The sequence below is a fragment of the Armigeres subalbatus genome, chromosome 2 (assembly GCF_024139115.2).
Source record: "Armigeres subalbatus isolate Guangzhou_Male chromosome 2, GZ_Asu_2, whole genome shotgun sequence".
NCBI classification, from domain to species: domain Eukaryota; kingdom Metazoa; phylum Arthropoda; class Insecta; order Diptera; family Culicidae; genus Armigeres; species Armigeres subalbatus.
The window spans coordinates 72,578,291-72,600,126 of record NC_085140.1 but is presented as its reverse complement, the minus strand read 5'-3'; the positions used below and the strand labels follow the sequence as shown (position 1 = coordinate 72,600,126).

General features: G+C 38.7%; 1 non-coding gene across 1 annotated transcript; it reads left to right on the top strand.

The window, feature by feature from the left end:
* Window positions 1-21,135: 21,135 nt before the first annotated feature.
* Trnaa-ggc (transfer RNA alanine (anticodon GGC)) lies at window positions 21,136-21,211 on the top strand. The gene has a single exon. It is a non-coding gene; the product is annotated as a tRNA-Ala (tRNA).
* Window positions 21,212-21,836: the final 625 nt, after the last annotated feature.

The following is a 21,836-nucleotide window of genomic DNA, read 5'->3' as shown; positions in this document are numbered from 1 at the left end:
AATTTCCAGAAAAAAAAAAGAGGAATAATAATATAATAAATTGGCAATCATTTGTCATCAATTCAAGAATTTTGTAGAACAACGACTTTTGAGGGAAATAGTATTTTTATGCACTTGAAAGCTTGAAAATCACTTTAACATGGACAAAACGTGAACGAAACGAACGGCAATGTTCACAAGACTTGTAGAGCACACCAAAAGCTTCCATGTAGAGGTTGTTGCGATAGTTTTCGACGTTTATATCTCTTGTTAGATTTTTTCCAAAATTGAAAATAGCCCAAAACACTAAATCGACTTGAGCCACCTTGCAATTTCATCCGAATTAGATGAAAATTTGACAGGAGACTTATTTTAGCATAAGAATTGTGATTCTGGGCTGACCGGTTGAATTTTTGATACTTTTTAAAAACATGAAGAGGTCTACTACGTAGCCAGGCAGTGCGGACCCGGAAAAAGTGACACAGAAAGAATCAGACGGGGAATAACTCCGCTTCTCTCCCTCCTGCGACACCGAATACATTTGTTTGCAATCCAGTTACCAGTATCGCAACAGGAGGCAAAGAAACGATCTTGAAACGACCGAAACCTTGTTTCAAATTGTCGCATGTCACACTTCCCTCCGTCACCACCCCCGCGATCTCTCACACTGCTGACGGTAAATACACCTTATATTCGAGAGTGAAAAGCTCGTTGTCCTGTTTGCGATCACTGACCGTGACACGGAGTTTACTGGACCCAACCATGTCAATGGTCATGACAGATGAGAATCGCTTTTCCAGATCTTTGCTGATCTGGATGATATTCAAACGTTTGCCTTTGGGTCGAAAGAAAACAACATACGGCCCACTAGAGTCGTGAGGGTAGACCTTGGGACGGGGGCTCGTAGAGGAAATTTTAGCGTTGCTGGTGTCCATTTCGTGTTGGTTTGGAACACCCGAATGCAACGAAACATCTGACATGGAATACGAAGTACCCCCGCCAACTTCGCCTTCGCGCATTGCGGACACGAAATGCGCCGCTGCAGCGAGGCACAATCTATTTTAAAATTGAACAATTATCACAAGGACAGAAAAAAAACACACACACACAAACAAAATAATGATTTGGGACAAAGGGGAAGACGAGTAAAAAAGAAAGAAAAAACTATTCCGATAAGATGGAGAAGGGAGGGGAACAATAAGCGGGAGCTCAATTAAATACTTGCGTTCACACTGCTGTGTCGCCGGCTAACAGTTCTGGCAGCACACACTAGCTCGATGGACACTCGCCGGTGGTGCGGTCGAAGCGAACCACGCTATTGTTGGTGTTCTCGCCGCACACAACACTGCAACTGGGTGGATGGATGGTGGCACGGATGCTCGACGTGGAATGAAGGACGTTGCTAACTCTGGTCAGTTGGTTTACAGCTGATCGACCGCGTCGGAAATCAAAATTGTTTCTGGAGCAAGATGCTGTGGTGTTCGGCAGACTACAGTAATCGGTTATGAAGCTGACCACTATCAGCCCAAGTACACGAATTCTTCAACTTCCTCGATTTCGTCACCACCAATACAAATTCGTGGTAGATGACTAACATTGTCCTCCTTTTTGCCTCTTCCAATCATGTACTTCTACTATTGATTACTAGTTCGATCTGCTGTGCTTCCCTCTTAAGTCTGATGTAGGCTTCCTCCATCCGCTCAAAGTTACGTGCCATACTATCAATGTCGTCGGTGAATACCGGACTTCGTGGAAATCGTGCCATTCGTGTCAATCCCTGCCCTTCGTATTACTCCCTCCAAAGCGATGTTAAATAGCAGACACGAGAGACCATCACCTTGCCGTAACCCTCTTTGTGTTTCGAAGGGACTCGAGACTGCCTCTGAAACTCGAACTACGCACATCACCCGATCCACCGTGGCCTTGATTAACCTTTCAGTTCTGGAATCCGTGACCTCAGTAGCCTATACAGAAATCCGTATTCGTGCATTGTGATTTTTTTTAAATTTTCACAAACCACTGAGAAGATCAATTTACATGACAGCTGAATCTCTCCGCTTTATGTGATTCTTTCAGCGTGTTTTCATTCTTGTCCAAAGTGATAAAATTTTTACAAATCAATTGGACATTGTCTCAGTGTCCAAAATTTAACGTGGACAGGTTTTATGTACAGTACACGCACTATGAAGAGTACTGCTTGCAGTTTTGAAACTGGATATGCCATTTCTTGTTTTTGATGTGTTTGTTGATGTCCCAACGTAGTCTAGCAGCCTAGCAATTTGAATATATCGACATAGAGAGTGAATCCTGAACAAAATATTACCAAAGCACATCGAGATAGAGAGATGTCAAGATAGGGAGGTAATCGAGATGTAGAAAGCAAAATGTGTATCAATTGAAGAGACCGAGATAAACGTGTTTTCAAATTTTCCAGGTTTTTCAAATTTAACTAACTTTAGGAAAGCTTCATGCAAATAAATATAACTCTTTTTTGTCTTTGTTTGAACCAATCTAATTATGAAATGGACACTAAAAACAATTGAATCCAGCAGGAAGTAATAGCGTACGAACCTTGCCAGTCAGTGATGTGATTAGACATCAACATCCGCGAGTTTAACACTTCCAGTTAATTAGACCCCCTGTCAGTGAACGTCGAACACGTTCGTCTAGACATGTGACGACGAATCGAAGGAATCGAATGCTCCAGCTCCACCATCTGGCCGATAACGACTTCGCCGCCGTACTTATTCACCATCAATTATTTCACTATCAGCAGTACATCTTGCCCATGCAAGAAAATAAAACCCCTTGTCCCGAGAGAAGCGACACATTTTGCACCGGACCGGAAACAATACTTCATTACCGCGCCATCAGTACCGAGAAGGTGATTCCCGTTCCATGGGTTGTTTCTTTGGTTTCTTCATAAGTGGGTATTGTTTTACTGCTGTTTCAACTCATTGAGCTTGTGCATTCAGCAGCAATTTTCTAATTGCGCGCAAATTCTTCCACGCGGACCTTCCCCTCGTGTCCTAACCGCGATCTAAAATGCAATTTAAAAATTGCTTAGGAGTATAGAATACCACGTCACGTACATCTACTTGAGCGGTAGTCCCCTTCTATTTGCCAACGATAAGTTTTTATTTTTGCTTCATTGCAGACAGAAAGGGCGGCCGTTTCAAACAAGGGCAAAGAGTGAAGTTCAATTGTTGGCTCGCTGGGTTCGGTGCCGTTCGGCCGATAGTGGATGGCAAATACCTACCCTCATTGGAAACCCTTCGATTTTGAGCGGGCAGTTGTTCAGCGGCAGCACGAGAATGTGAGTAAGAAACTATCAATAATTATTGATAGGGTTATCAATTGGTATTCATCAATTTCGAAGTGTTTTTGAAGGTCTATATTGAATGTAAGTTGAGGATTTACGTGCTGAAATTTTCGAAGCTAACTCAAATTTCAACTATTTCCGGGCGCCAGAATGCATGAAATCATAAAGTGAATCTCATAATTATTTAAACGTAGAATCAGGATATTAGGTAGTAAACAAACTCATACAGGAAATCCGCAGTCATTACGTTTCTCCGCTACGCCACTGGACTCAACACATGGCGTGCACAATTGCGCTGACTGTTTTTGTTATTTGCGGTGAACGGTGAGTGCATTGCAAGGCAACAACACTTCACTTTCGCTTTCGATGGAACACTTCCAGCGTCATCGATTTAGCCGGTTGCAATCACTAAAATCTGCACTCGCGACCGTCTTCCGTTGACCAAAATTTCGGGGGCAAGTGGAAGGAAGGTTTGAAAGCTGACGGCGCGGGAGTAGAAGTGCCAATGGCAGCGCACCAAACGGAAGTGATGTAGACAGAGACCGAGCGCGCTTTGCCTTGAGGGATCCTCGTCGCGCGAGGTAGCTTCGTCACCTGATGATTTTTGTTGGTTTTGGGTGTTTACTCGATTAGCAATTGTTTCGTGAGTAGTTGAAAAGGGGTTGTCGCGTAATTTACGATTGCGCGATTAGGCGGATGGCCAAATTTTGTGTCTGGAAGACATCTGGTTCCATGTTCCACACATCCGGATAGCAGCGGCTTCAAGTTCAAATCAATGACGAGTGAATCAGCTCATTGATTGATCCTTAAACAATCGAAAGGATAATCCCACCGAATTTCACATCAAACACATTGTCGATTACCGTCATCGAACAATAATGGTACCTCCACGCCCGACATTTAACCATTCAAGGTGCAATTGTTGTTGAAGGTTGGTGTGTTTGTGGTTTACCAGCTCGATTCAGTCTTGGATACGCACCCCTCAAGTTTCGTTCTATCTCGAGCTGTTGAGCCCCGTTTTGCTATTTGAAAGCGTAAACAAACAGGATTATTTCCCAATCGCTCTGTTGCCTTGATCGAATAATTTATAATAAAAAACGGGATCGAATGGATGCTGGATTGGAAATAGTAATACAATAGGGAGATTATCAAATAGCTAGGTATTTAACTAGGTGGAAACTAAACATAGAACTAACTACTTATGTGATATGATATTATGAGGATGGATTTGTTTAATTGAATTGTTTAAATTAGATAACACAAATGATACAATTGGAGCATTTCAAGTGAATGTTGTATCTCCAGATAGTAAAACCACAGATAACAGAAATTTTTTCTGGTATCCGAAACATGTAAACATCCGCAACCATTGATTCAAATGTATCGAACGTTTGGATGATATTTGCAATCACTGGTGGAGTTAAGCTAGGGTACGATGGGACACGTGACCCTTCAAATCGAATATTTTCCCTGAATCTCAATAAAATACGCCAAAATTGTTCTAAAAAACTGATTTTTCTACAGTTTTTGTTTTTTTCTTCCGAATGCTTTTTTTTATAAAACTTGGAATTTCTCCAAAAATTCTATTGGGAATTCCATCGTAAATCCGGCAAAAAAATCCTTCCAAAAAATTCTAAAGAAATTCCCGAAAACAATTTCCGAAGATATTTCTGAAACAAATTCCACAGGTATTTAAGAAGGTATTTCCGAAGAATTTTTCAAAGGAATTTCTAAAATAATTCGTGAAGAAATTTTCGAACGGAATTTCCAAATTGAATCCTGAAGGAATTTCTGACATTCTTACATTTTTGTTAGAATTTCATTCTAGATTTTTTCAAGTATTCGCCGAAAATAACTTCGGAGATAAATCCAGAAACTCCTTTGCAAATTCCTCATAATATTGCTTCAAAAATTCAAAGAAGGAATTATAAAAAAAATCGAAAAAAAAATTGGGATTTTTTCAGTACCCACAACACCTAAGGAAATTGTTTTAGGAATACCTTTGGAATAACTAAATTTTAAGATTTCTGTCTGACCCTTTCAGCCAAATGACCCTTTCGGCCAAACGACCCTTTCAGCCGAATGACCCGTTCGGCCAAATGACCCTTTCGGCCAAATGACTTTCGGCCAGATGGGTTTCGGCCCAATGGTTTTTTCGGTCTAGTGGCATTTGGCCGAATGAGATTCGGCCCCCAAGGGTCCCCAAGTATAAAACTAACTGATGGCGCTTACCCCTACGTTGTGGTTCTTTTTCGTGATATTATCCAACGGAATTTTGATGTCTTTAGACGAGAGCGGCCAGTGGTGCATCAATTCTTTACTCAGGCCTCAATCCGAATCCGCACAGGTATTTCTTGGCATGCAATTATGTCGTTGTCTAAGCCACAACTTATCACAAGCACTCGGTAGGGAGAAATTGATAGCAAATGCTTCAGCACAGATCTTTTACTGCTTCTAATTCCGTGTCCGTACTTTGCACAGCAATTCAATAATTTTGTTGGCTGGATTTTATATTCGTTTAATTAATTTATTGAAAACTGACGATTTCACATAATTTTTAATTTATTACTTCACTTACTTACTTACTTATCTTAATGACACATGGAAAATTAATCTAATTGGAAGAGGTGCTTTCTTACTTGGTGTCTGCTAACAAATGAGTGGGGTGTCAGGTCGAGAGGATTTGTTGGTTCGGTGTCGACGTCGCCGTAGTTAGTTGTGTTTCCAGAAAGGTCCAAAAGTTCTACATATTCGGAGCCTAGTAGCACCTTTCTAGGCATATTCTCACACAGTGCGGCCAAATCAAATAAATAAACCAACATACCCGCCGCCTTGAACTGTGTTAGTGTGCTCAACACCTTTACCTTTACCTTTACCTTTCTAAACAAACAACTCTAAACTAGAGGCCTTGATAAGAGAAACGCGGATCGCCATGAGCCGCCAATCGAACCGTCAAAAACAGCAGCCAATCGAGCAAGAGACCTGTCAAGCAGCCTAAACGGTTGAAGGACAAAAGGTCGAGAGTCAAAAGGTCGAAGGACAAAAGGTCGAGGGTCAAAAGGTCGAAAGGACAAAAGGTCGAAGGGTCAAAAGGTCGAAGGGACGAAAGGTCGAAAATAAAAAACTGCGTCAAAAGGTCGAAATGAAGAAAGATCCTTCTTTTTTCTTCCTTCTTTATTATTTTGTCTCCCTTTTAACCACTATTTTCTTTCTTCTTTCTTTTTCCTTCATCCTTCTTACTTTATATGCTTCTTTCCTTCCATTCTTCTTACTTCTTTCTTTTTTCTTACTTCTTTCTTCCTTCCATATTTCATTTTCCTTATTTCTAACTTCTTTCTTCTCTCTTTTTTCCTTCTTCCTCCCGTCTTTCTTTCTTTTTTCAGTTTTTCAGGAAACAGTTTTTCTTCCTTCTTTCTTTCTTCACTCTTTTTGTCTTCTTTCTTTCTTCCGTCTTTCTTATTTCCTAATCCTTTTTTTTTTCTTTTTTCTTCCTTCTTTCCCCTTCTTTTTTCCTTCTTTCTTCCTTCTATTTACCTTCTTTCTTCCTTCTTTTTTACTTTTCACTTCCTTATTTATCCCTCCTTTGTTTTTTATTTCCCCCATCTTTCTTTCGTCCTTCCCTGTTACTTGCTTTTTCTGTCTACCTTATTTTTTTGTTTCCTTGTGTCTTACTTCCTTCTTCTACTTTCCTTCTAACTTCTTTTTTCATTCTATTTTCCTTCTTCCTTCTTTTTTTTTCTTCTTCCTTTCTGCCGCATTTTTTATTTTTGTTTCTTTTTTCTTTCTACCTTCTTTCTACCTTTCTTTCTTCCGTCTTTCTTCATTCTTTTTTCCTCCGTCTTTCCTTCTTATTTCTTTTTTCCTTATTTTTTCCTCTTTTCTTCCTTCTTTCTTCTTTCTTTCTTCTCTCTTTCTTCATTCTTTCTCTCTTCTTTCTTTCTTTCTTCTTGTTTCCTTTCTTTCTGCTTGTTTTTTTATTTCTTCCTTTTTTCCCTTCTTCAATCATTTATTCTTTTTTGCTTCTCTCTTCCTTGTTTCTTCTTTCATCCTTCTTCATCCCTTCTTTTTTGCTTCTTCTATTCTTCCTTCTTTCTTCTTCGTTTCTTCCTTGCTTCTTTTTTTTTATTTTTTTTCCTTCTTTCTTACTTATTTCTTTCTCCTTTGTTCCTTATTTCTTTTCTATTTTTCCATTCACTGTTTATTGCTTCTTTCTTTTCTTTGCATCCTTGTGTCTTCTCTCCTTCTTCATTCTTCCTTCGTCCTCCTTTGTTTCTTCTTCCATCTTCCTTCTTCTTTCTTTCTTTTTTGTTCTTTTTTCTTCCTCTGTTCTTCTTTTCAAAATCTTGCGCAAATTTGCGCCACTTTAAAATCGGGGTCTCGAAAGGTGTGATACAATTTGAGATTTTTCTGTGGAATGCAAGTTTTTTCCAGGTGCGATGAACTTCCCGCATAATCATGAACCATACGTAGACCGCATCTGTTATAATTGAAGAGAATAAGTGTTATTGTAGCGATGGTCTCACTAATAGTAGTTAACCATAAATGGACAGTCTCATATACTGTTTCAACAGTAGCTTAGATGGTAAACGGCCAAACGACCATATGAGTAATGGGCGGTTAAGTATAATTAACATTTAAATCCGGTCGTTTTTTCGAACAAAATTTTCGATGTACCATACATCAGTTGGTAGATGTACAATTGAATAACTATATAATTACACATCGACAGCATGTTATGTATTAACAGTAAGTGTTGATGTAGGGTTGGTATGGTGAATCAAGCTTAAAATAGTATGCTAACAATGAAGTGAATAGTGACAATATATCTTATAACGCATATGTAATTTTGACTGCATGATATGTCGTTTTTCATTATGTTTTTCATTACCATCTCACTTTCTAATCGTATAGATGTCGACTAATTATATAATAGCATATAACAAAAGATTATTCATATTAACGAGATTCTAATCAGCCGTATTACGCTTGGGGAATATGGGGTAAAACGACTCATAATTTATAACGACGGGAAGGAATGTATCTGTGACAGTCGATTATTCACAATTTTAATGTTAAATTCATTTGATAAATTCAATATAATATAAGCCTTACTGTTATTACTTGGAACGTCCAGGAAGGTTGTGATTTGTGAATGACTCCAAAACAATAATATGAAATGATAGGATAAATAACCAAAATTATCATACAAAGTACTGAGACATTAGGCTAAAATGATTGAACTGAAGAAAAAATACACTGAAGTCGGTTTTTACACGACAGATACGTTCCATGTAAATCAAAACCACGTAAATTTCAAAAGCCGTAAAAACTGTAAAATTCGCGTGAAATGAAAACCGCGTGAAAATAGGGTTTTCGGTCTTTTTCAAAAAATCGCTCTAAGAAAACTTATATGGAAATTCGCGTAAAAATGCGTAATCCGCTTAAAAAGTGACCCCAGTGTAAACAAAATGATTTCGTTGGAGCAAGATGTCACCACGGAGAACATCAAAACTTTTCCTAAAAGAAATAAATAATGGTCACCTGGTTAGAGGTGTGCGCCGCCGCGCCACGCCGCCGCCGCCGACTGTTTTTGGCACGCCGCCGCCGCCGACATTTTTGCATCGGCGCGCCGCCGTTTAAAATTTGTCACGCCGCTGATCTGTAATTTTCACGCCGATTCAAATTTAAAGAAGTCCACAAATTTTCAGTGGAAATTCCGAAGATTCAGTGGAACTTTCGTATAATTTCCTGATAGATCTTTACAACATCACGTTGAAACTGAGAATGTTTCGTGAAGATGCCAATGATTTCCATTAAGGTCACTCCTGACGGAATCCAAGTTTAAAAGTGCTCGTGTTTTCGGGGGCACACCACTCGATACGGAAGCAACGCACAACTGTCATTTTTATTATTTCACGCATGTTGCGACGCAGCAAAGCTTAATCAACAAAAATGACAGTTGTGCGCCGCCTCTGAATCGAGTGGTGTGCCCCCGAAAACGCGAGCACTTTGGAACTTGGATTCCGTCAGGAGTGACCTTAAAATTCCATACAATTTCTTGTTCAAATTTCGAAAAGCTCTCCGTAAAAACTAAGCAAAACTTCGTGTGAAAAATCGCGAAGGATTTTCCGTTGAAATTAAAAAAAAACTCATTGAAATTAAATTTTTGAATGGCAAAGAGTCGTTCGGCAGAAGTCCATTTGGCTGAAGGCCACAAGGCTGAAAGTTGTTTGGCCGAAGCAAAGCTTGAGAGAAAATCAATAACTTGTTTTAATGTTGTGAAATCATCGATTATGTTTACTTAATTTGATATCTTTTTGCTCATTTCAACGGTTAAAATAACAAACGTATAGCAGAAAAATTTGGTCGAATAGTTCCTTTAGCTGAAAAATCGGTTTGCCGAATAGCGTAACAGCCGAATATGCTCTTTGGTCGAAATGGACATTCGGTGGAAGTAGGTCATCTGGCCGAAACGATCGTTGGCCAAAATGCCGTTTACTGCCGTAATCTGAAAAAGTGACGTATACGCCATTTTCCAAAAATGGTGTTAACGAGTACTACTCATCGAGCTCTTTAACAGAAAAATGAAAAACATGCATGTTGTAAAATGGCTGTTACGTCACTTTTCCAGATTACGGCAGTTTAGCTGAAATGTTTTTTTTTGACAGAATGGTCCATTTGGCCGACATCTAGCCAAGTACCATTTAGCAAAACTAAACGTTTAACGGAAACTGTTATCAGGTCAAAACTGGTTTGACCGAAAATGTAGTTTGACTGAAAGCAAAAAAAAATTTGGCCGGACTTGTAACAAGTTATTTGCCCTAACAGGTCATTTAGCTGAAAATGACGATCGACTGAAAAAGTCGTTTGACCGAATATGGATCATTTGACCAAAAGTGCCAGAATTGTCATTTGGCAAAAAAAAGCCGTTTGGCCCAAGAATGCCCTTTCTGCAATCATACTTACTAACTTACTTACTTACTTCTTTGAAAAGTGTCGTTTGGCTCAATTGATCATTCTCCCATTCTCCCAGCCGAATAGGTCATTTGACAGAAAATTCCATTTGGCCGGAATGGTTGTTTTGCAGAAAAGACATTTTCGGTCCAAATGACCATTCCTACCAAACAGCATTTTCGGTTAAATGATCTATTCGGTTAAACGATTTTTTCGGCCAAATTAACATTTCGGCTGAATGCTCATTATGGATGTATGCCGCTTTCGGTCATACTAAATTTTTCGTCAAACCATTTTCGACCTGATAACAGTTTTGGATAAACGTTCAATTCGGCTTAATGGGATTAGGTTAGATGACTTTTGACTTAAAGGCCAGTATCGACTTGAAAAGTAGAGATTACGAAATTTCGTTCAAAGTCGTTTGATAAAAAGGCCTTTTCAACGTAAATGTCATTAGGCCAAACCGATAGATATTTTTGACAAAATTACAAAATTAATTTTTAAATTTTGTCCAACGTTTCGTTGCTCTTTGTTAAGTATGATGGGTGTTCAACAACTTCAAATTACCCGTTCATTTCAAATAAAAAGTAACGCTAAAAAATTTGTTTTTGAGAACCCCCCACCCCCTCGTAACAATCTGTAACAATTTCCGGAACTGCCCCCACCCCTATGCGTAATAAGTAACAAATAGAAATACTAGAATAAGAGATCGGCGAAGACGCCATCTTGTTTCCAATCGAACCGTCAAAAGCGGTTCCAATTCGACTTGTTTACTTTTTGCTTCCATAAGAAGCAAGCAAAAAGTTCAAGTGTTGCCAGTATAATTATAACGATTTCATGCATTTTCATACGTTGCCATTTCGTCAGTTTTTCACTCCGCCGGTCTCTGGTTATAGGGTTGCTAGTAACAAATAGTTTATTGAGAAAAAAAAATTTTTGGTAGGATTTAAAACACGTTACAATAAATTATTATGCATTAGTATACTTTATGCTTTTTTAAAGAAAATTAACATTTTTCAACATTTTTTTTTCTCTATACAATTAATTTGTTACGCGTAATTTTTTTTGCATAATAAATTGTAACAAATATTAAAGAACTCCTCACCCCCTATTGCGTTACGTTATATTTGAATAGACCCTTATTGACATTTGGCCGTATAACATGTAGGCCCAAACGATATTTTTGGCCAAATGACCCATTATGTCAAACGACCATTTCGGCCAAACGGCCTTTTCGGGCTAATGACATATTCGGCCAAACGACCTGTTAGGGCAAACAACTTTTTCGGCCCATTTACCAGTTCGGCCGTATGTCGCTTTCGGCCAATGGAATTTACCAAGAATTTCTTTTGGACAATACACTAGTCGTTCACGAACTGCAACATGTTTTCCTTTCGGTTAGCGAATGCCGTTCGATAACCGCGACGCATTCAGTACTCCTGATTGTGCAGCGCAATGCAGATCATAGACTTTGACATCGTTTTGAAGCTCAGCTTATGTAACTATTGAATTGCAGTCTCTCGCAAAAATTCTTAAGAATATGCTGTTTTATCGTTGGCCATGCCAAACTCGCCATCCTAATCATTCTAGACTGACAAAGTCAACCTGAAAACAATCATTCTACCAGCAACACTCTCCTGCAATTATGAAGATTTTTGTGCAAATTTCGAAGAATACTAAACAGAAACTTTGCGTGAATTTCCGAAGATTTTCCTGTAAAAGTAAAGAACAATTTTTCGTGAAAATTCTGAAGTGTCCCATTTTCTGGTGAAATTCCAAACAATTTTATTAAGAAATTTCAAATATTTCTCGAAACCTCAAAGTAGTTACCATGGAAAATACGAAAATAATTTCCAAATTTTTGAAAAACTTTTAGAATTTTCTGGAGAAGATCATAAGATTTTTCATGCGAAATTCAAAAGATTCTTCCTTTAATGTTTTGAAAATTTCCCAAAAATTACCACGCCGATTCACGCCGCCGCCGCCGCCGGCTAAAATGACTTTCGGCGTGACGCCGAAAACGCCGCCGCCGCCGACCAAAATTCTGACAAACGCCGCCGCCGACGAATATCGGACCGGCGCACACCTCTACACCTGGTAGACGAATTACGAAAAATGATGATGCCTTGGAACAAAAAGTGAGATCAATGCGATGTTTGAATGGTTCATTCACTCACTCACAGTATTACACATGCACATATTCGCTCAATATTTGTTTCTCATCTACTCACAAATTGATTCTCTTATACATTCACTTATACCATCTAACTCTTCACTTTTGACTCAATCACATTCTCATTAATTCACTCAGTCACTAACTTACACACATATTGGCTCGTTATCTCATTAACTAACTTCCTTACCCACCATTATACTTATTCGCCTACCCACCCACTATCTCGCATACTCACTTAGTCACTAACTCACTCACCTACTCACCTATTGATTAAATCGTCCGTTTTTTTATTCTTACTTTACTTACATTAATTTGTTCTCTCGCTTACTCACTTCAAACTCATTCACTCACTTATTCATTTGCTCACTCACCCAAGCAGTCACTCACGGCTTCACACGCTTACTTCCTCACTTATTGATTAACTTTTACTAAGTCACACAATCACTCGTTCCCTCCTTCATTCAATTTTTCTCACTCTCCAGCTTTCCTCGTCATCTGATTAACTCTTCACTCACTCACTCATTCACTGACTTAATTACTAACTCACTTACTAATTCTCTCACTTATTCTCTTACTAACTTACTTATTCACTCATTCATTAACTTACTCGCTCACTTACTCATTAACTTACTTACTCTTGATTACTTGCCCATTCACTCACTTACTCACTTTCTCATTTACTCACTCACTCACTCATTTACTCACTCGCTTACTCACTCACTCACTTAAGCAATCACTCATTCTCTCATACGATTATATCTTCATTTATTGGTTTATCGCGTTCGTTTACTCATTTATTCATACTCTAATGAACGATAATCTTCCATCCACTTGTTCGCTTACTCAGTTACTCACTTACTTGCTCACTCACTCATTCACTCACTCACTCACTTGCTCAATTACTCACTTACTCACTCACCCACGCACGTGGGAAATCTGCACCCTCATCAACTAGCATTTTGATCGGATTCTACATACAGTCATATGTTTATTATACGGTGCACTGGGGTCGCTTTTTACGCAATTTGTTTTTGGTTGTTTTTGGCACTTGGAACTAATAAAGCTTTGCGTTTATCGCTCGAAAAAATCTACAAAAAAAACAAGGAAAAATTAAGTGAAATTGAAGAAGTCGTGGAATTTGAGGTGATCGAAAAATTGATGAAAATCAACCGCGTAAAAAGTGAGCTCGGTGTATATAAAGGTCATGTTATCCTTAAAACTATTTTTATATCACTATAACCGAAAAACAATATAATTAAATAAAAATAATTAAATATAATAAAATAGTTTATTCCGGCTAGATTGGAAAAATACCCCTATGTGCGACGTTCAATTGTATATTCCACGGTATGGTCCATTCCATGTGTCCGCGATCTAGCAAGAATGGTGAATGAAGATCTTGCTAGAGTAGCTGAATGGTCTGATCGTAATGTGCTCTTCTTGAACCAATCGAAATGCAACGCAATATTTGTTAAAGGACGTCGCTGAAGCAATATATGCATCGACTCATTACCTGTCATCTCGATGGGGGGCCAACCCATAGAATGGACTGACAAAGCTGTAAATCTCGGATTCGTCTTTCAAGCAGACTTGGAATGGGATACTTTGATCAGTCAGCAATGCGGAAAAATCTACGCCAGTCTGCGTACACTTTACACTGCGACTTCTACTGCCCCCGTAAATGTTAGACTAAAAATGTTCAAAGCTCTAGTTTTGCCGCATTTCCTGTTCGGCGAGTTACTGCATGTAAATCCCAGCGCGTACTTCATGGACCGATTGAGAGTTGCACTGAACAGTTGCGTACGCTTTGTCTACGGGCTTGACCGTTATGCCAGATTGAGGATAGGATGTCCACTACAAAATCTATATGCCTACCGTTCATGTGTCTTTTTGTGGAAGCTAGCAAAGACGAAAAACCCGCCAGCGCTTTTTCAAAAGTTAATTCCATTTCAAAGCCATCGTTCACGTAACTTCATCATTCCTCCAAACTACATGGCCGGATACTCCAGTACTATGTTCGTTAGAGGTGAGGTGTACTGGAATTTATCACCTTCCGATATCAAACGTTCGCCGTCAGAAGCAAGTTTTAAGAGGGGCTGCCTCGGGTTTTAGAAATATCGTTAAAAGTTAGAATTAGGGTTTTTAGTACCGACCCTTTTTGGCGAGTCCCGGTACTACGGTACTGAACCCCTCAGTACCGGGAGTACCGGGAAAATACCGGTACTGGAAATTTTTTTTTCGAAAATCATCAAAATCAATAAAAAGTCAGGATTTAATGGTAACGATTCAAACTTTATTCATTGCTTTGTATGTATTCAACACTTGGGGCTTGTCCTTATCCTTGAAATATACTTTCAAAACGCACGGCATATTCAATGTTTCGTCAGACATACGGGATCGTATTTTAGTAGCGAAGCTTCCAGAAACAGAGAACGCTCTTTCTGAGTCTACAGAAGTAGGGCGAACTGTTGCTAGTGAATCATGAAGCATTGACAAGTATTTTCCTTTCAGCTTTTTCTAAGTCGTTGTAAGTTAACTCTTGTCCTACAATCTTTACGAATGCTGGCGCAGTAAACGAACTTACAGGAATACTCTTGCCTCAAGCGGGGACGATTTGGAAAAATACTGATGAAGTGTGACGATTTTTTTTTGTGACGATGTCGTTGCGGTTTGATTCTCTTGAGGTACGTCATCGGACGCCTGACGTTTGTCCAAATTGATTGTCGCTGTCGAAATATCTTTTGCTGGCAAGGATAGGGCACTAAATGTCAACGAAGCGAAAATCAGTACGTTTTGGTACCTACCCAACATGTTTGGGGATGATAACAAAGGGAACCGCAGTGACAATCGTCCTCTATAGTTTATTGTCAAGTGTTTGAAATTTTAGTAAAAAAAAAGTCGAGTCAAGTACGAGACACTGAAGACGGCCTTACTGTTGAGGTCGAAATACATATCTGTCAAGATACAATTAAGTGGTGGAATTCAATGGGATTGTATAAACTCGTCGTATGACAGGGGAAAAAAAATAACTTTCTTACTAGCTGCTGCATTTAAATAATGTGGTTTTAACCACCGGAAGTTTTAACCAAAACTTTTTGCTTAGTGCCGAAAATACCGGTACTTTCATTAAGCCAGTACCGGTATTTCGGTACTGAAAATTAGTCGGTACTCCCGGGAATTCCGGTACCGGTACTCCCGGTACTAAAACCCTAGTTAGAATGTAAGTATTATTGTTAAGAATAAGACATAATAATTGTTCACTTTCACAATACGGAGGTAGTTTTTTTTTTAAAGGGGTATTCTCTTACACTGCCTGATAATCAATAAACAAACAAACAAACAAATTATTTAAGGACTTCTCCTGCTAAAAACGCCCAAAAAGCCCTTCAGGATTTTCCAAGAGATTCTTCCAGAAATTCACAGCAATATCTAAAAATGCTTTTTTCCATGAATTCTCCAAAAAATTCCATCACGAATTTCCAAGGAAATTACTTCAAGAATTCTTCCAGAAATCTCGTTATAAGTTCCCCCAAAAATTTCCACAAGAATTCCCCGGAAATTCGCTTCAGAATTTCCCGCAGAAATTTCACAAGTTATTCTGCAGAAAAAAATGGAGATCTTTCAAGTCGGCCCTTTGCACCACCGAAAGTGTACAGGATCCATAAAGTAAAAAAAAATCTGCAGAAAACTCCTCCAAGAACTGCTCCATGAAGTTCTTTTTTCAGGAAGAATTTCCTAAGGATTTTTTTGAGAATATCTGAAGGAGTTGCTAAAGATTTTCCTGGAGAATTTCCTAAAGTATTTCCTGAAGAAATTTGCGTTGAAGTTCCTGGTTTGAGTCCCAGGACGATTTTTTTTGATAAATTCTTGACGGATTTTACGATGGATTTCTTGGAGAAATTCATGGAGGAATTCTTAGAAGAGTGCGCTGAGTCGATTGGTATGTAACAGGTAAAACTAAGAAAAACATTAGGCAAGTTTTCATATATCTAGTAATCGTAAACCGATTTTCTCGCAACAAGTTGCGTTCGAGAGGACAAAGCCTAGTTGATCACTTTTAAATTTGAAAAGGTTTTTTTTCCTTGTTGGGTATTTTAATCACTGCAACCATTTGTTAAATCTATTGTGTTATATGCCCCATTTTATATAGCTCAGCGTTTTCCCAATTCGGTATTATGGTTCTGATGAATCGTACTACCGTATTAGGATTTGTTCTCCAAACTACAGAGGGTTCTATCAGCACGCTATTGAAGAATTGAAATTTCTTTCTAAAAATTGCCGGACAATGGCATAAAATATGTTATGAGTCGCCATATGTACACGCTAAAAATGAATTACTCTAAATTGGGTCGGAACCAACTCAGTTTCATTAAAAAACGGGACAACTTAAAATTTGAGATGGAAGATGGCCTTCCATCATGTTTTGATACAACAAACAAGTTTATCTATCTACCTGAGTGCATTTTACAGCAAACAGATTCCTAATTTAAGTGCAATCATCATTTTATTGAAGTACACTGGATTTTGTTTTTACACGATTTACATTTTCTCAATTTTCCACTCATCCTAAATGTTTAACGTATATTAATTATCATTTGATTTTTCTTTGATTTATTCTGGATTTTTTGAAACATGTTGCGAAGAGTTTGGTGGCAAATTGAAGTCACACGATCAAAAATACGAGCGAAAAAAAAATCGCGTAAAAACAAAATCCTGTGTACATAGTATCTTTTACTCAAACTATAAGTTGTCCCGTTTTTTAATGAAACTGAGTTGGGTCCAACCCAATTTAGAGTAATTCATTTTTAGCTTGTATGCCACTAAAATAACATACACAGCAAATAGTTTTGAAAATTCAACGACGTGTAAATTAAGTTAATATTTTTTCCTTGAAATCATGACAGATTCTGGTTACTGACTCATTCGGGTTAGTGTCCCATTCGGGGTAATGGCATTCTGAGTAGTGACTCATTCGGGGTAATGACGTTTGGGGTAATGGCATCCGGGGCAATGACAATATGGGTAATGGAATTATGGGTAGTGTCATAGAGTCCTATGGAACTACTCCGACCAGGGTGATCATTTCCGTGATCACAACCGCAGCAATTACAGCTGGAGCTTTGAGAGGGCTGTGCTGACCCTCTGCAACTTAGCCGTGGTGGTGAGGTATGAGAATGGAAGTTCTTGCTAGAGCCCAGTGAGGAAGCGGAACGTCTCTAGTGTGCTATATGCATTTTCCTTACATCCGAATCCATACACATAATTAATTAAAGAGCAACCCAACGACTAAAGAACGATTGCGTACAGTAGAACCAGCACGCGCGGAGCATCAGAAGTAGGCTATAGAATAAGTGGCGAATAAGCAGATTTATATTTCGTTCGATATTTGTAAATACAGTCCTAGGCGTTTATAGTTTTTTTGGTTTAATATAATCAATCTATTGTAAAGGAAAATCTATATAAACACACGATCAATAAAGAATGGTCAGAGTTCTGCTCTGACTGGTGTTCGATGCACTTCTAGACTTTGGTTTTTAATACTGCATACCGAAATTCCAATTCTGGTGATCTACACAAGTAGATACCACTAGATGTCAAGACTGAAGTAGTAAAACGCTGTCAGCCAATCGGGCCTTCGACAGTTAGTCTGCCGCGTTTTCACCTCGACAAAATCTCGCGAGTGAATGTTGGAATTCTATGACGAAGCATAGAATACTAGGCTGCGGAGTCCAGAAAAGAGGCTGAGCTAAGGATTCGTCTTCTTACTAATGACAAGGAGTCGGTAGAGAGTCAGCCTGCGGAGCTTGGACGACGCAAGGCTGTCACCGCAGCAGCTGTTAAATTATGTCAGGTCGTGCACGTTGAATTACAACAGTCGTTCAATGAGAATAAAACTTATGTAGCTTTGCTGTCTCCGGTCTAGGATGTTTTCGGGTTGGAAACTATCTAGACACCCTGGGTAAAGTGTATCCATTGTACTTGGCACTAAGGGTATGCGATAACACACTTTTTCCTAACGAAACGAAACGAAACGAAATTTAAAATGTCTATGTTGATTCGAAACGAAACGAAACGAAATATAAATTTACTTTCGAGTCTTCGAAACGATACGAAATCAGGGTCCATTTAATTCGAAATTTTTCGAAACGAAACGAAATTTAATTTTTTTTCCGCGGAATTTTTATTAAATTGGTTTTATATTATGTACGGAATTTCGCTTTGGCTTTTCAAAGTCAAATAACTGTTTTGCAATAAATAGAGTTATTATAAGAGAAGAAGTAGTTTTTGATAAATCGCCTCGTTTCCGTTTATATACCATTGACAATAAGGCAATACCCCAGCATTTGTGCCGCTTTCAAAGCAACCTAGCAACTACAACCTAGATTCCACAGAACGTCATTTGGATATCACGAGCCGATTGCAGCGTGCCTCCGAATGTTTACGCAGGTGGAGAACTTGTTTGAGTTTGGTGAAGCGTCCAGTAGATTTTCGAAGAAGCTGTACAGTCCAGTGTTAATTTAGTATTGTAGTAATTGTAATTTAATATTATATTCATTAAGACTTTGGGTCAGATGAAAAATTTTAACAAATAAACAAATAAACAAATAAACAAATACATCATGGAGCGTGTGCCCCCGAATCAGATCAATCAGTTCAGTTTTATATAAGTAAGTATATGATTTTTCGTTTAAAATTTCACCTGAATTTTCTTTATTTTTTTGTGGATAGTTCATAGGGTTAACTCATAGTTTCATTGACGCTAGAGGTTGTAATCGAGTAAAAACCAACCGTATCAAAAAAGAACTGGGTGTAATCTACTCTGGATAAAAAAGTGATTCACTTGCTTCGGAGTTTCCAATTCATGACCAATAATGATGCCGGTCATGTGCTTACAGTCAATCCTTAGGGCCTTCCTAACTCTAAAGCGGTGCTTACCCATATCCTTAAACCTGGTTTGAGGCCGAAGTGGAGGTGAAGAAATCGGTTATTAATAAGAGGCGCTGAAAAATGACTTCAAAAGGGCCATTGGAATCCACGACACGACTTTGCATCTTTGACAAAGTTATACTGATCTGAATCATATCTGGTTACATTTACACAAATAGGATAGAATAGTTTAAGATACTTCTCGTTTTCTGTTAGATATTTCTAACAAAATACTGAAGACGTTTTATAGAAGAAAACTAAATACGTATCTCTCTCTATACGACTCAGAATGGGGTTATGTAGTAAGCATCTCCAATAGCTATGCGAGCAAACGCGTAGGATTGCCAATCTGGAGATGGCGAGCTCGATTCTCGGTCTGGTCAAAGATGTTTTCGGGTTGGAAACTTTCTCGACACCCTGGACAAAGTGTATCCATTGTCTTGCCACGCCGACTGAAATTCAAAGAAATCCGGTAGATATCACTAACTCATCACGTTGAAACTCCACTGAAATTTTCGTGAAAATACCAATGATTTCCTTGGAAAAACTAAGAAGAACTTCGAGTACAAATTCTGAAGGATTACTAGTTTTTTTTAACTTTTTTCTACGTGTTTTAAGATTTCCGTTGAAATCCAAAGGATTTCTCGTTGAAATAAAGTTAGAGAAGAAGGGTTGTTGACAGAAAGGCGTTTGGCCAAAAGTCAAAATGTTGTTTGGCCTAATGTGGCATTTGACCGAACAAACCATTTAGCCAAAACCCATCTAGCCTAAACTTATTTCGCCGAAAATGTCGTTTGATCGAAAGGTACATACTGTCGAAAATGTCGTTCAGCCGAACAGTTCCTTTGGCTGAAAGAATCCAAGTCGGGTGGTTTAATCCCCGGAAATAGGCAATTAACTTTGATTGAACTGAACTCGAGTTGCGTGCTCTTGCCTACGCAATGCGGTCGGGTCTGAGTTTGACGACCGACTGGCAAATAACGGGTGGCAACTAAAAAATTGGAAAGAAAAGAATGGCTCAGGAAAAAAATACAAAGAAGTACAGTTCAATCTGATATATGTTATACAAAGAGTTGTCTTTAGTCTTCTATCTTTGACTAATGAATATTAGCATATGGTCCGTGGTTCGCCGTGCAGCGCAGCCTAGTCTTGCTGGTATGACATGAACGCTGTACGGATCTGCCATTTAGATCTCCAGATTTCTGCTTCTGATCCTGCTTATGAGTTGCTTCGTGTCTTTGGCCTTACAATTACTTTTGTATACAATAGAGCTGAGTAGATCTAATAATGCTATGACAGTTTTCGAACATTTTCACGCTTAAAATGTTCGACCGTGTACTTTTTCCACGATCTTTGTTTGCTTGAAAAATTTACAATGCGCGACGCAGTATTATTTGTTTTGACGGCATAATGTAAGCAATGTTGGTGTGAAATTGTGTGTGTGACAATCCTAAAGAATCATTCTAAGAATTCATTCACATTAAGTCATATTTCTGTGACAACATTATTATTCTTATAGAAAAGTATTGAAGTCATTCATATTTTTTAGTTGCCATCCGTTAGCTTACACAATCTCACTTGATCAGTACAGTTGCTGATGAAGAATGTGTATAGCCGCCAGACATTCTAAATATTCACGCTCCTCTAATGTGAAAGTGTACTACACACATGCGGAAGTGTTGGCTTGAGAAATGGATTGCGAGTGATTTGACTATGCGTCCAATTTGGGAATCTCGAGCTCGTTCAGTAGCCGCTAGGTTGCGAAGGCCGACGGAGGTCCTTCGTAGCTTAGTTGGTTAAAGCACCAGTCTGGCGTACTGTGGGGTCATGGGTTCGAGTCCCATCGAAGGGAAAGTGGTTACCTCCAATACATTTTCCAAATCAATATCTTTCACATAATGTATATATTCATATATGAGTTTTCACAACATTGTAAATGAAAGAATCCGTTGACCGAATATCTCAATTGGCCGTAATGGTCGTTTGATAGAAAGAACCATTTGGCAGGAATGAACATCTTGCCTAAAGTGTCGGAGTGTTTTGCAGAAAGCTCAATTCGGCTAAATGATCTATTCGGCAAAACGATTATCCCGACCAAATTGCAGATGGCCAAATTACATTTTCGTTTAAACCCATTTCGACCCAACAACCGTTTCGGACAAACGTTTACATGATTCCGCCAAATGGAATTCGGCTTACAGTGTTATTCGGCCAAGCGACATTCGAACAAATGGTTTTTCGCCGAATGACAGGAAGGGCCATTTGGCCGAAAGGTGTTTGGCCAAATAAAACATTAGACCCATCTGACCGAAAATGTCATTTAACGAAATGGATACACGACCGAAAATAACGCTTAGTCATTTGGACGAAAAAGTCCTTTGGCCGAAAAGATCATTTGGTCATTTAGCGGATCATACGGCCAAATAGCCCTTTCTGTCAAACGACCAAACGGCATTTTCGGCCTGTTGTGTGTGACTC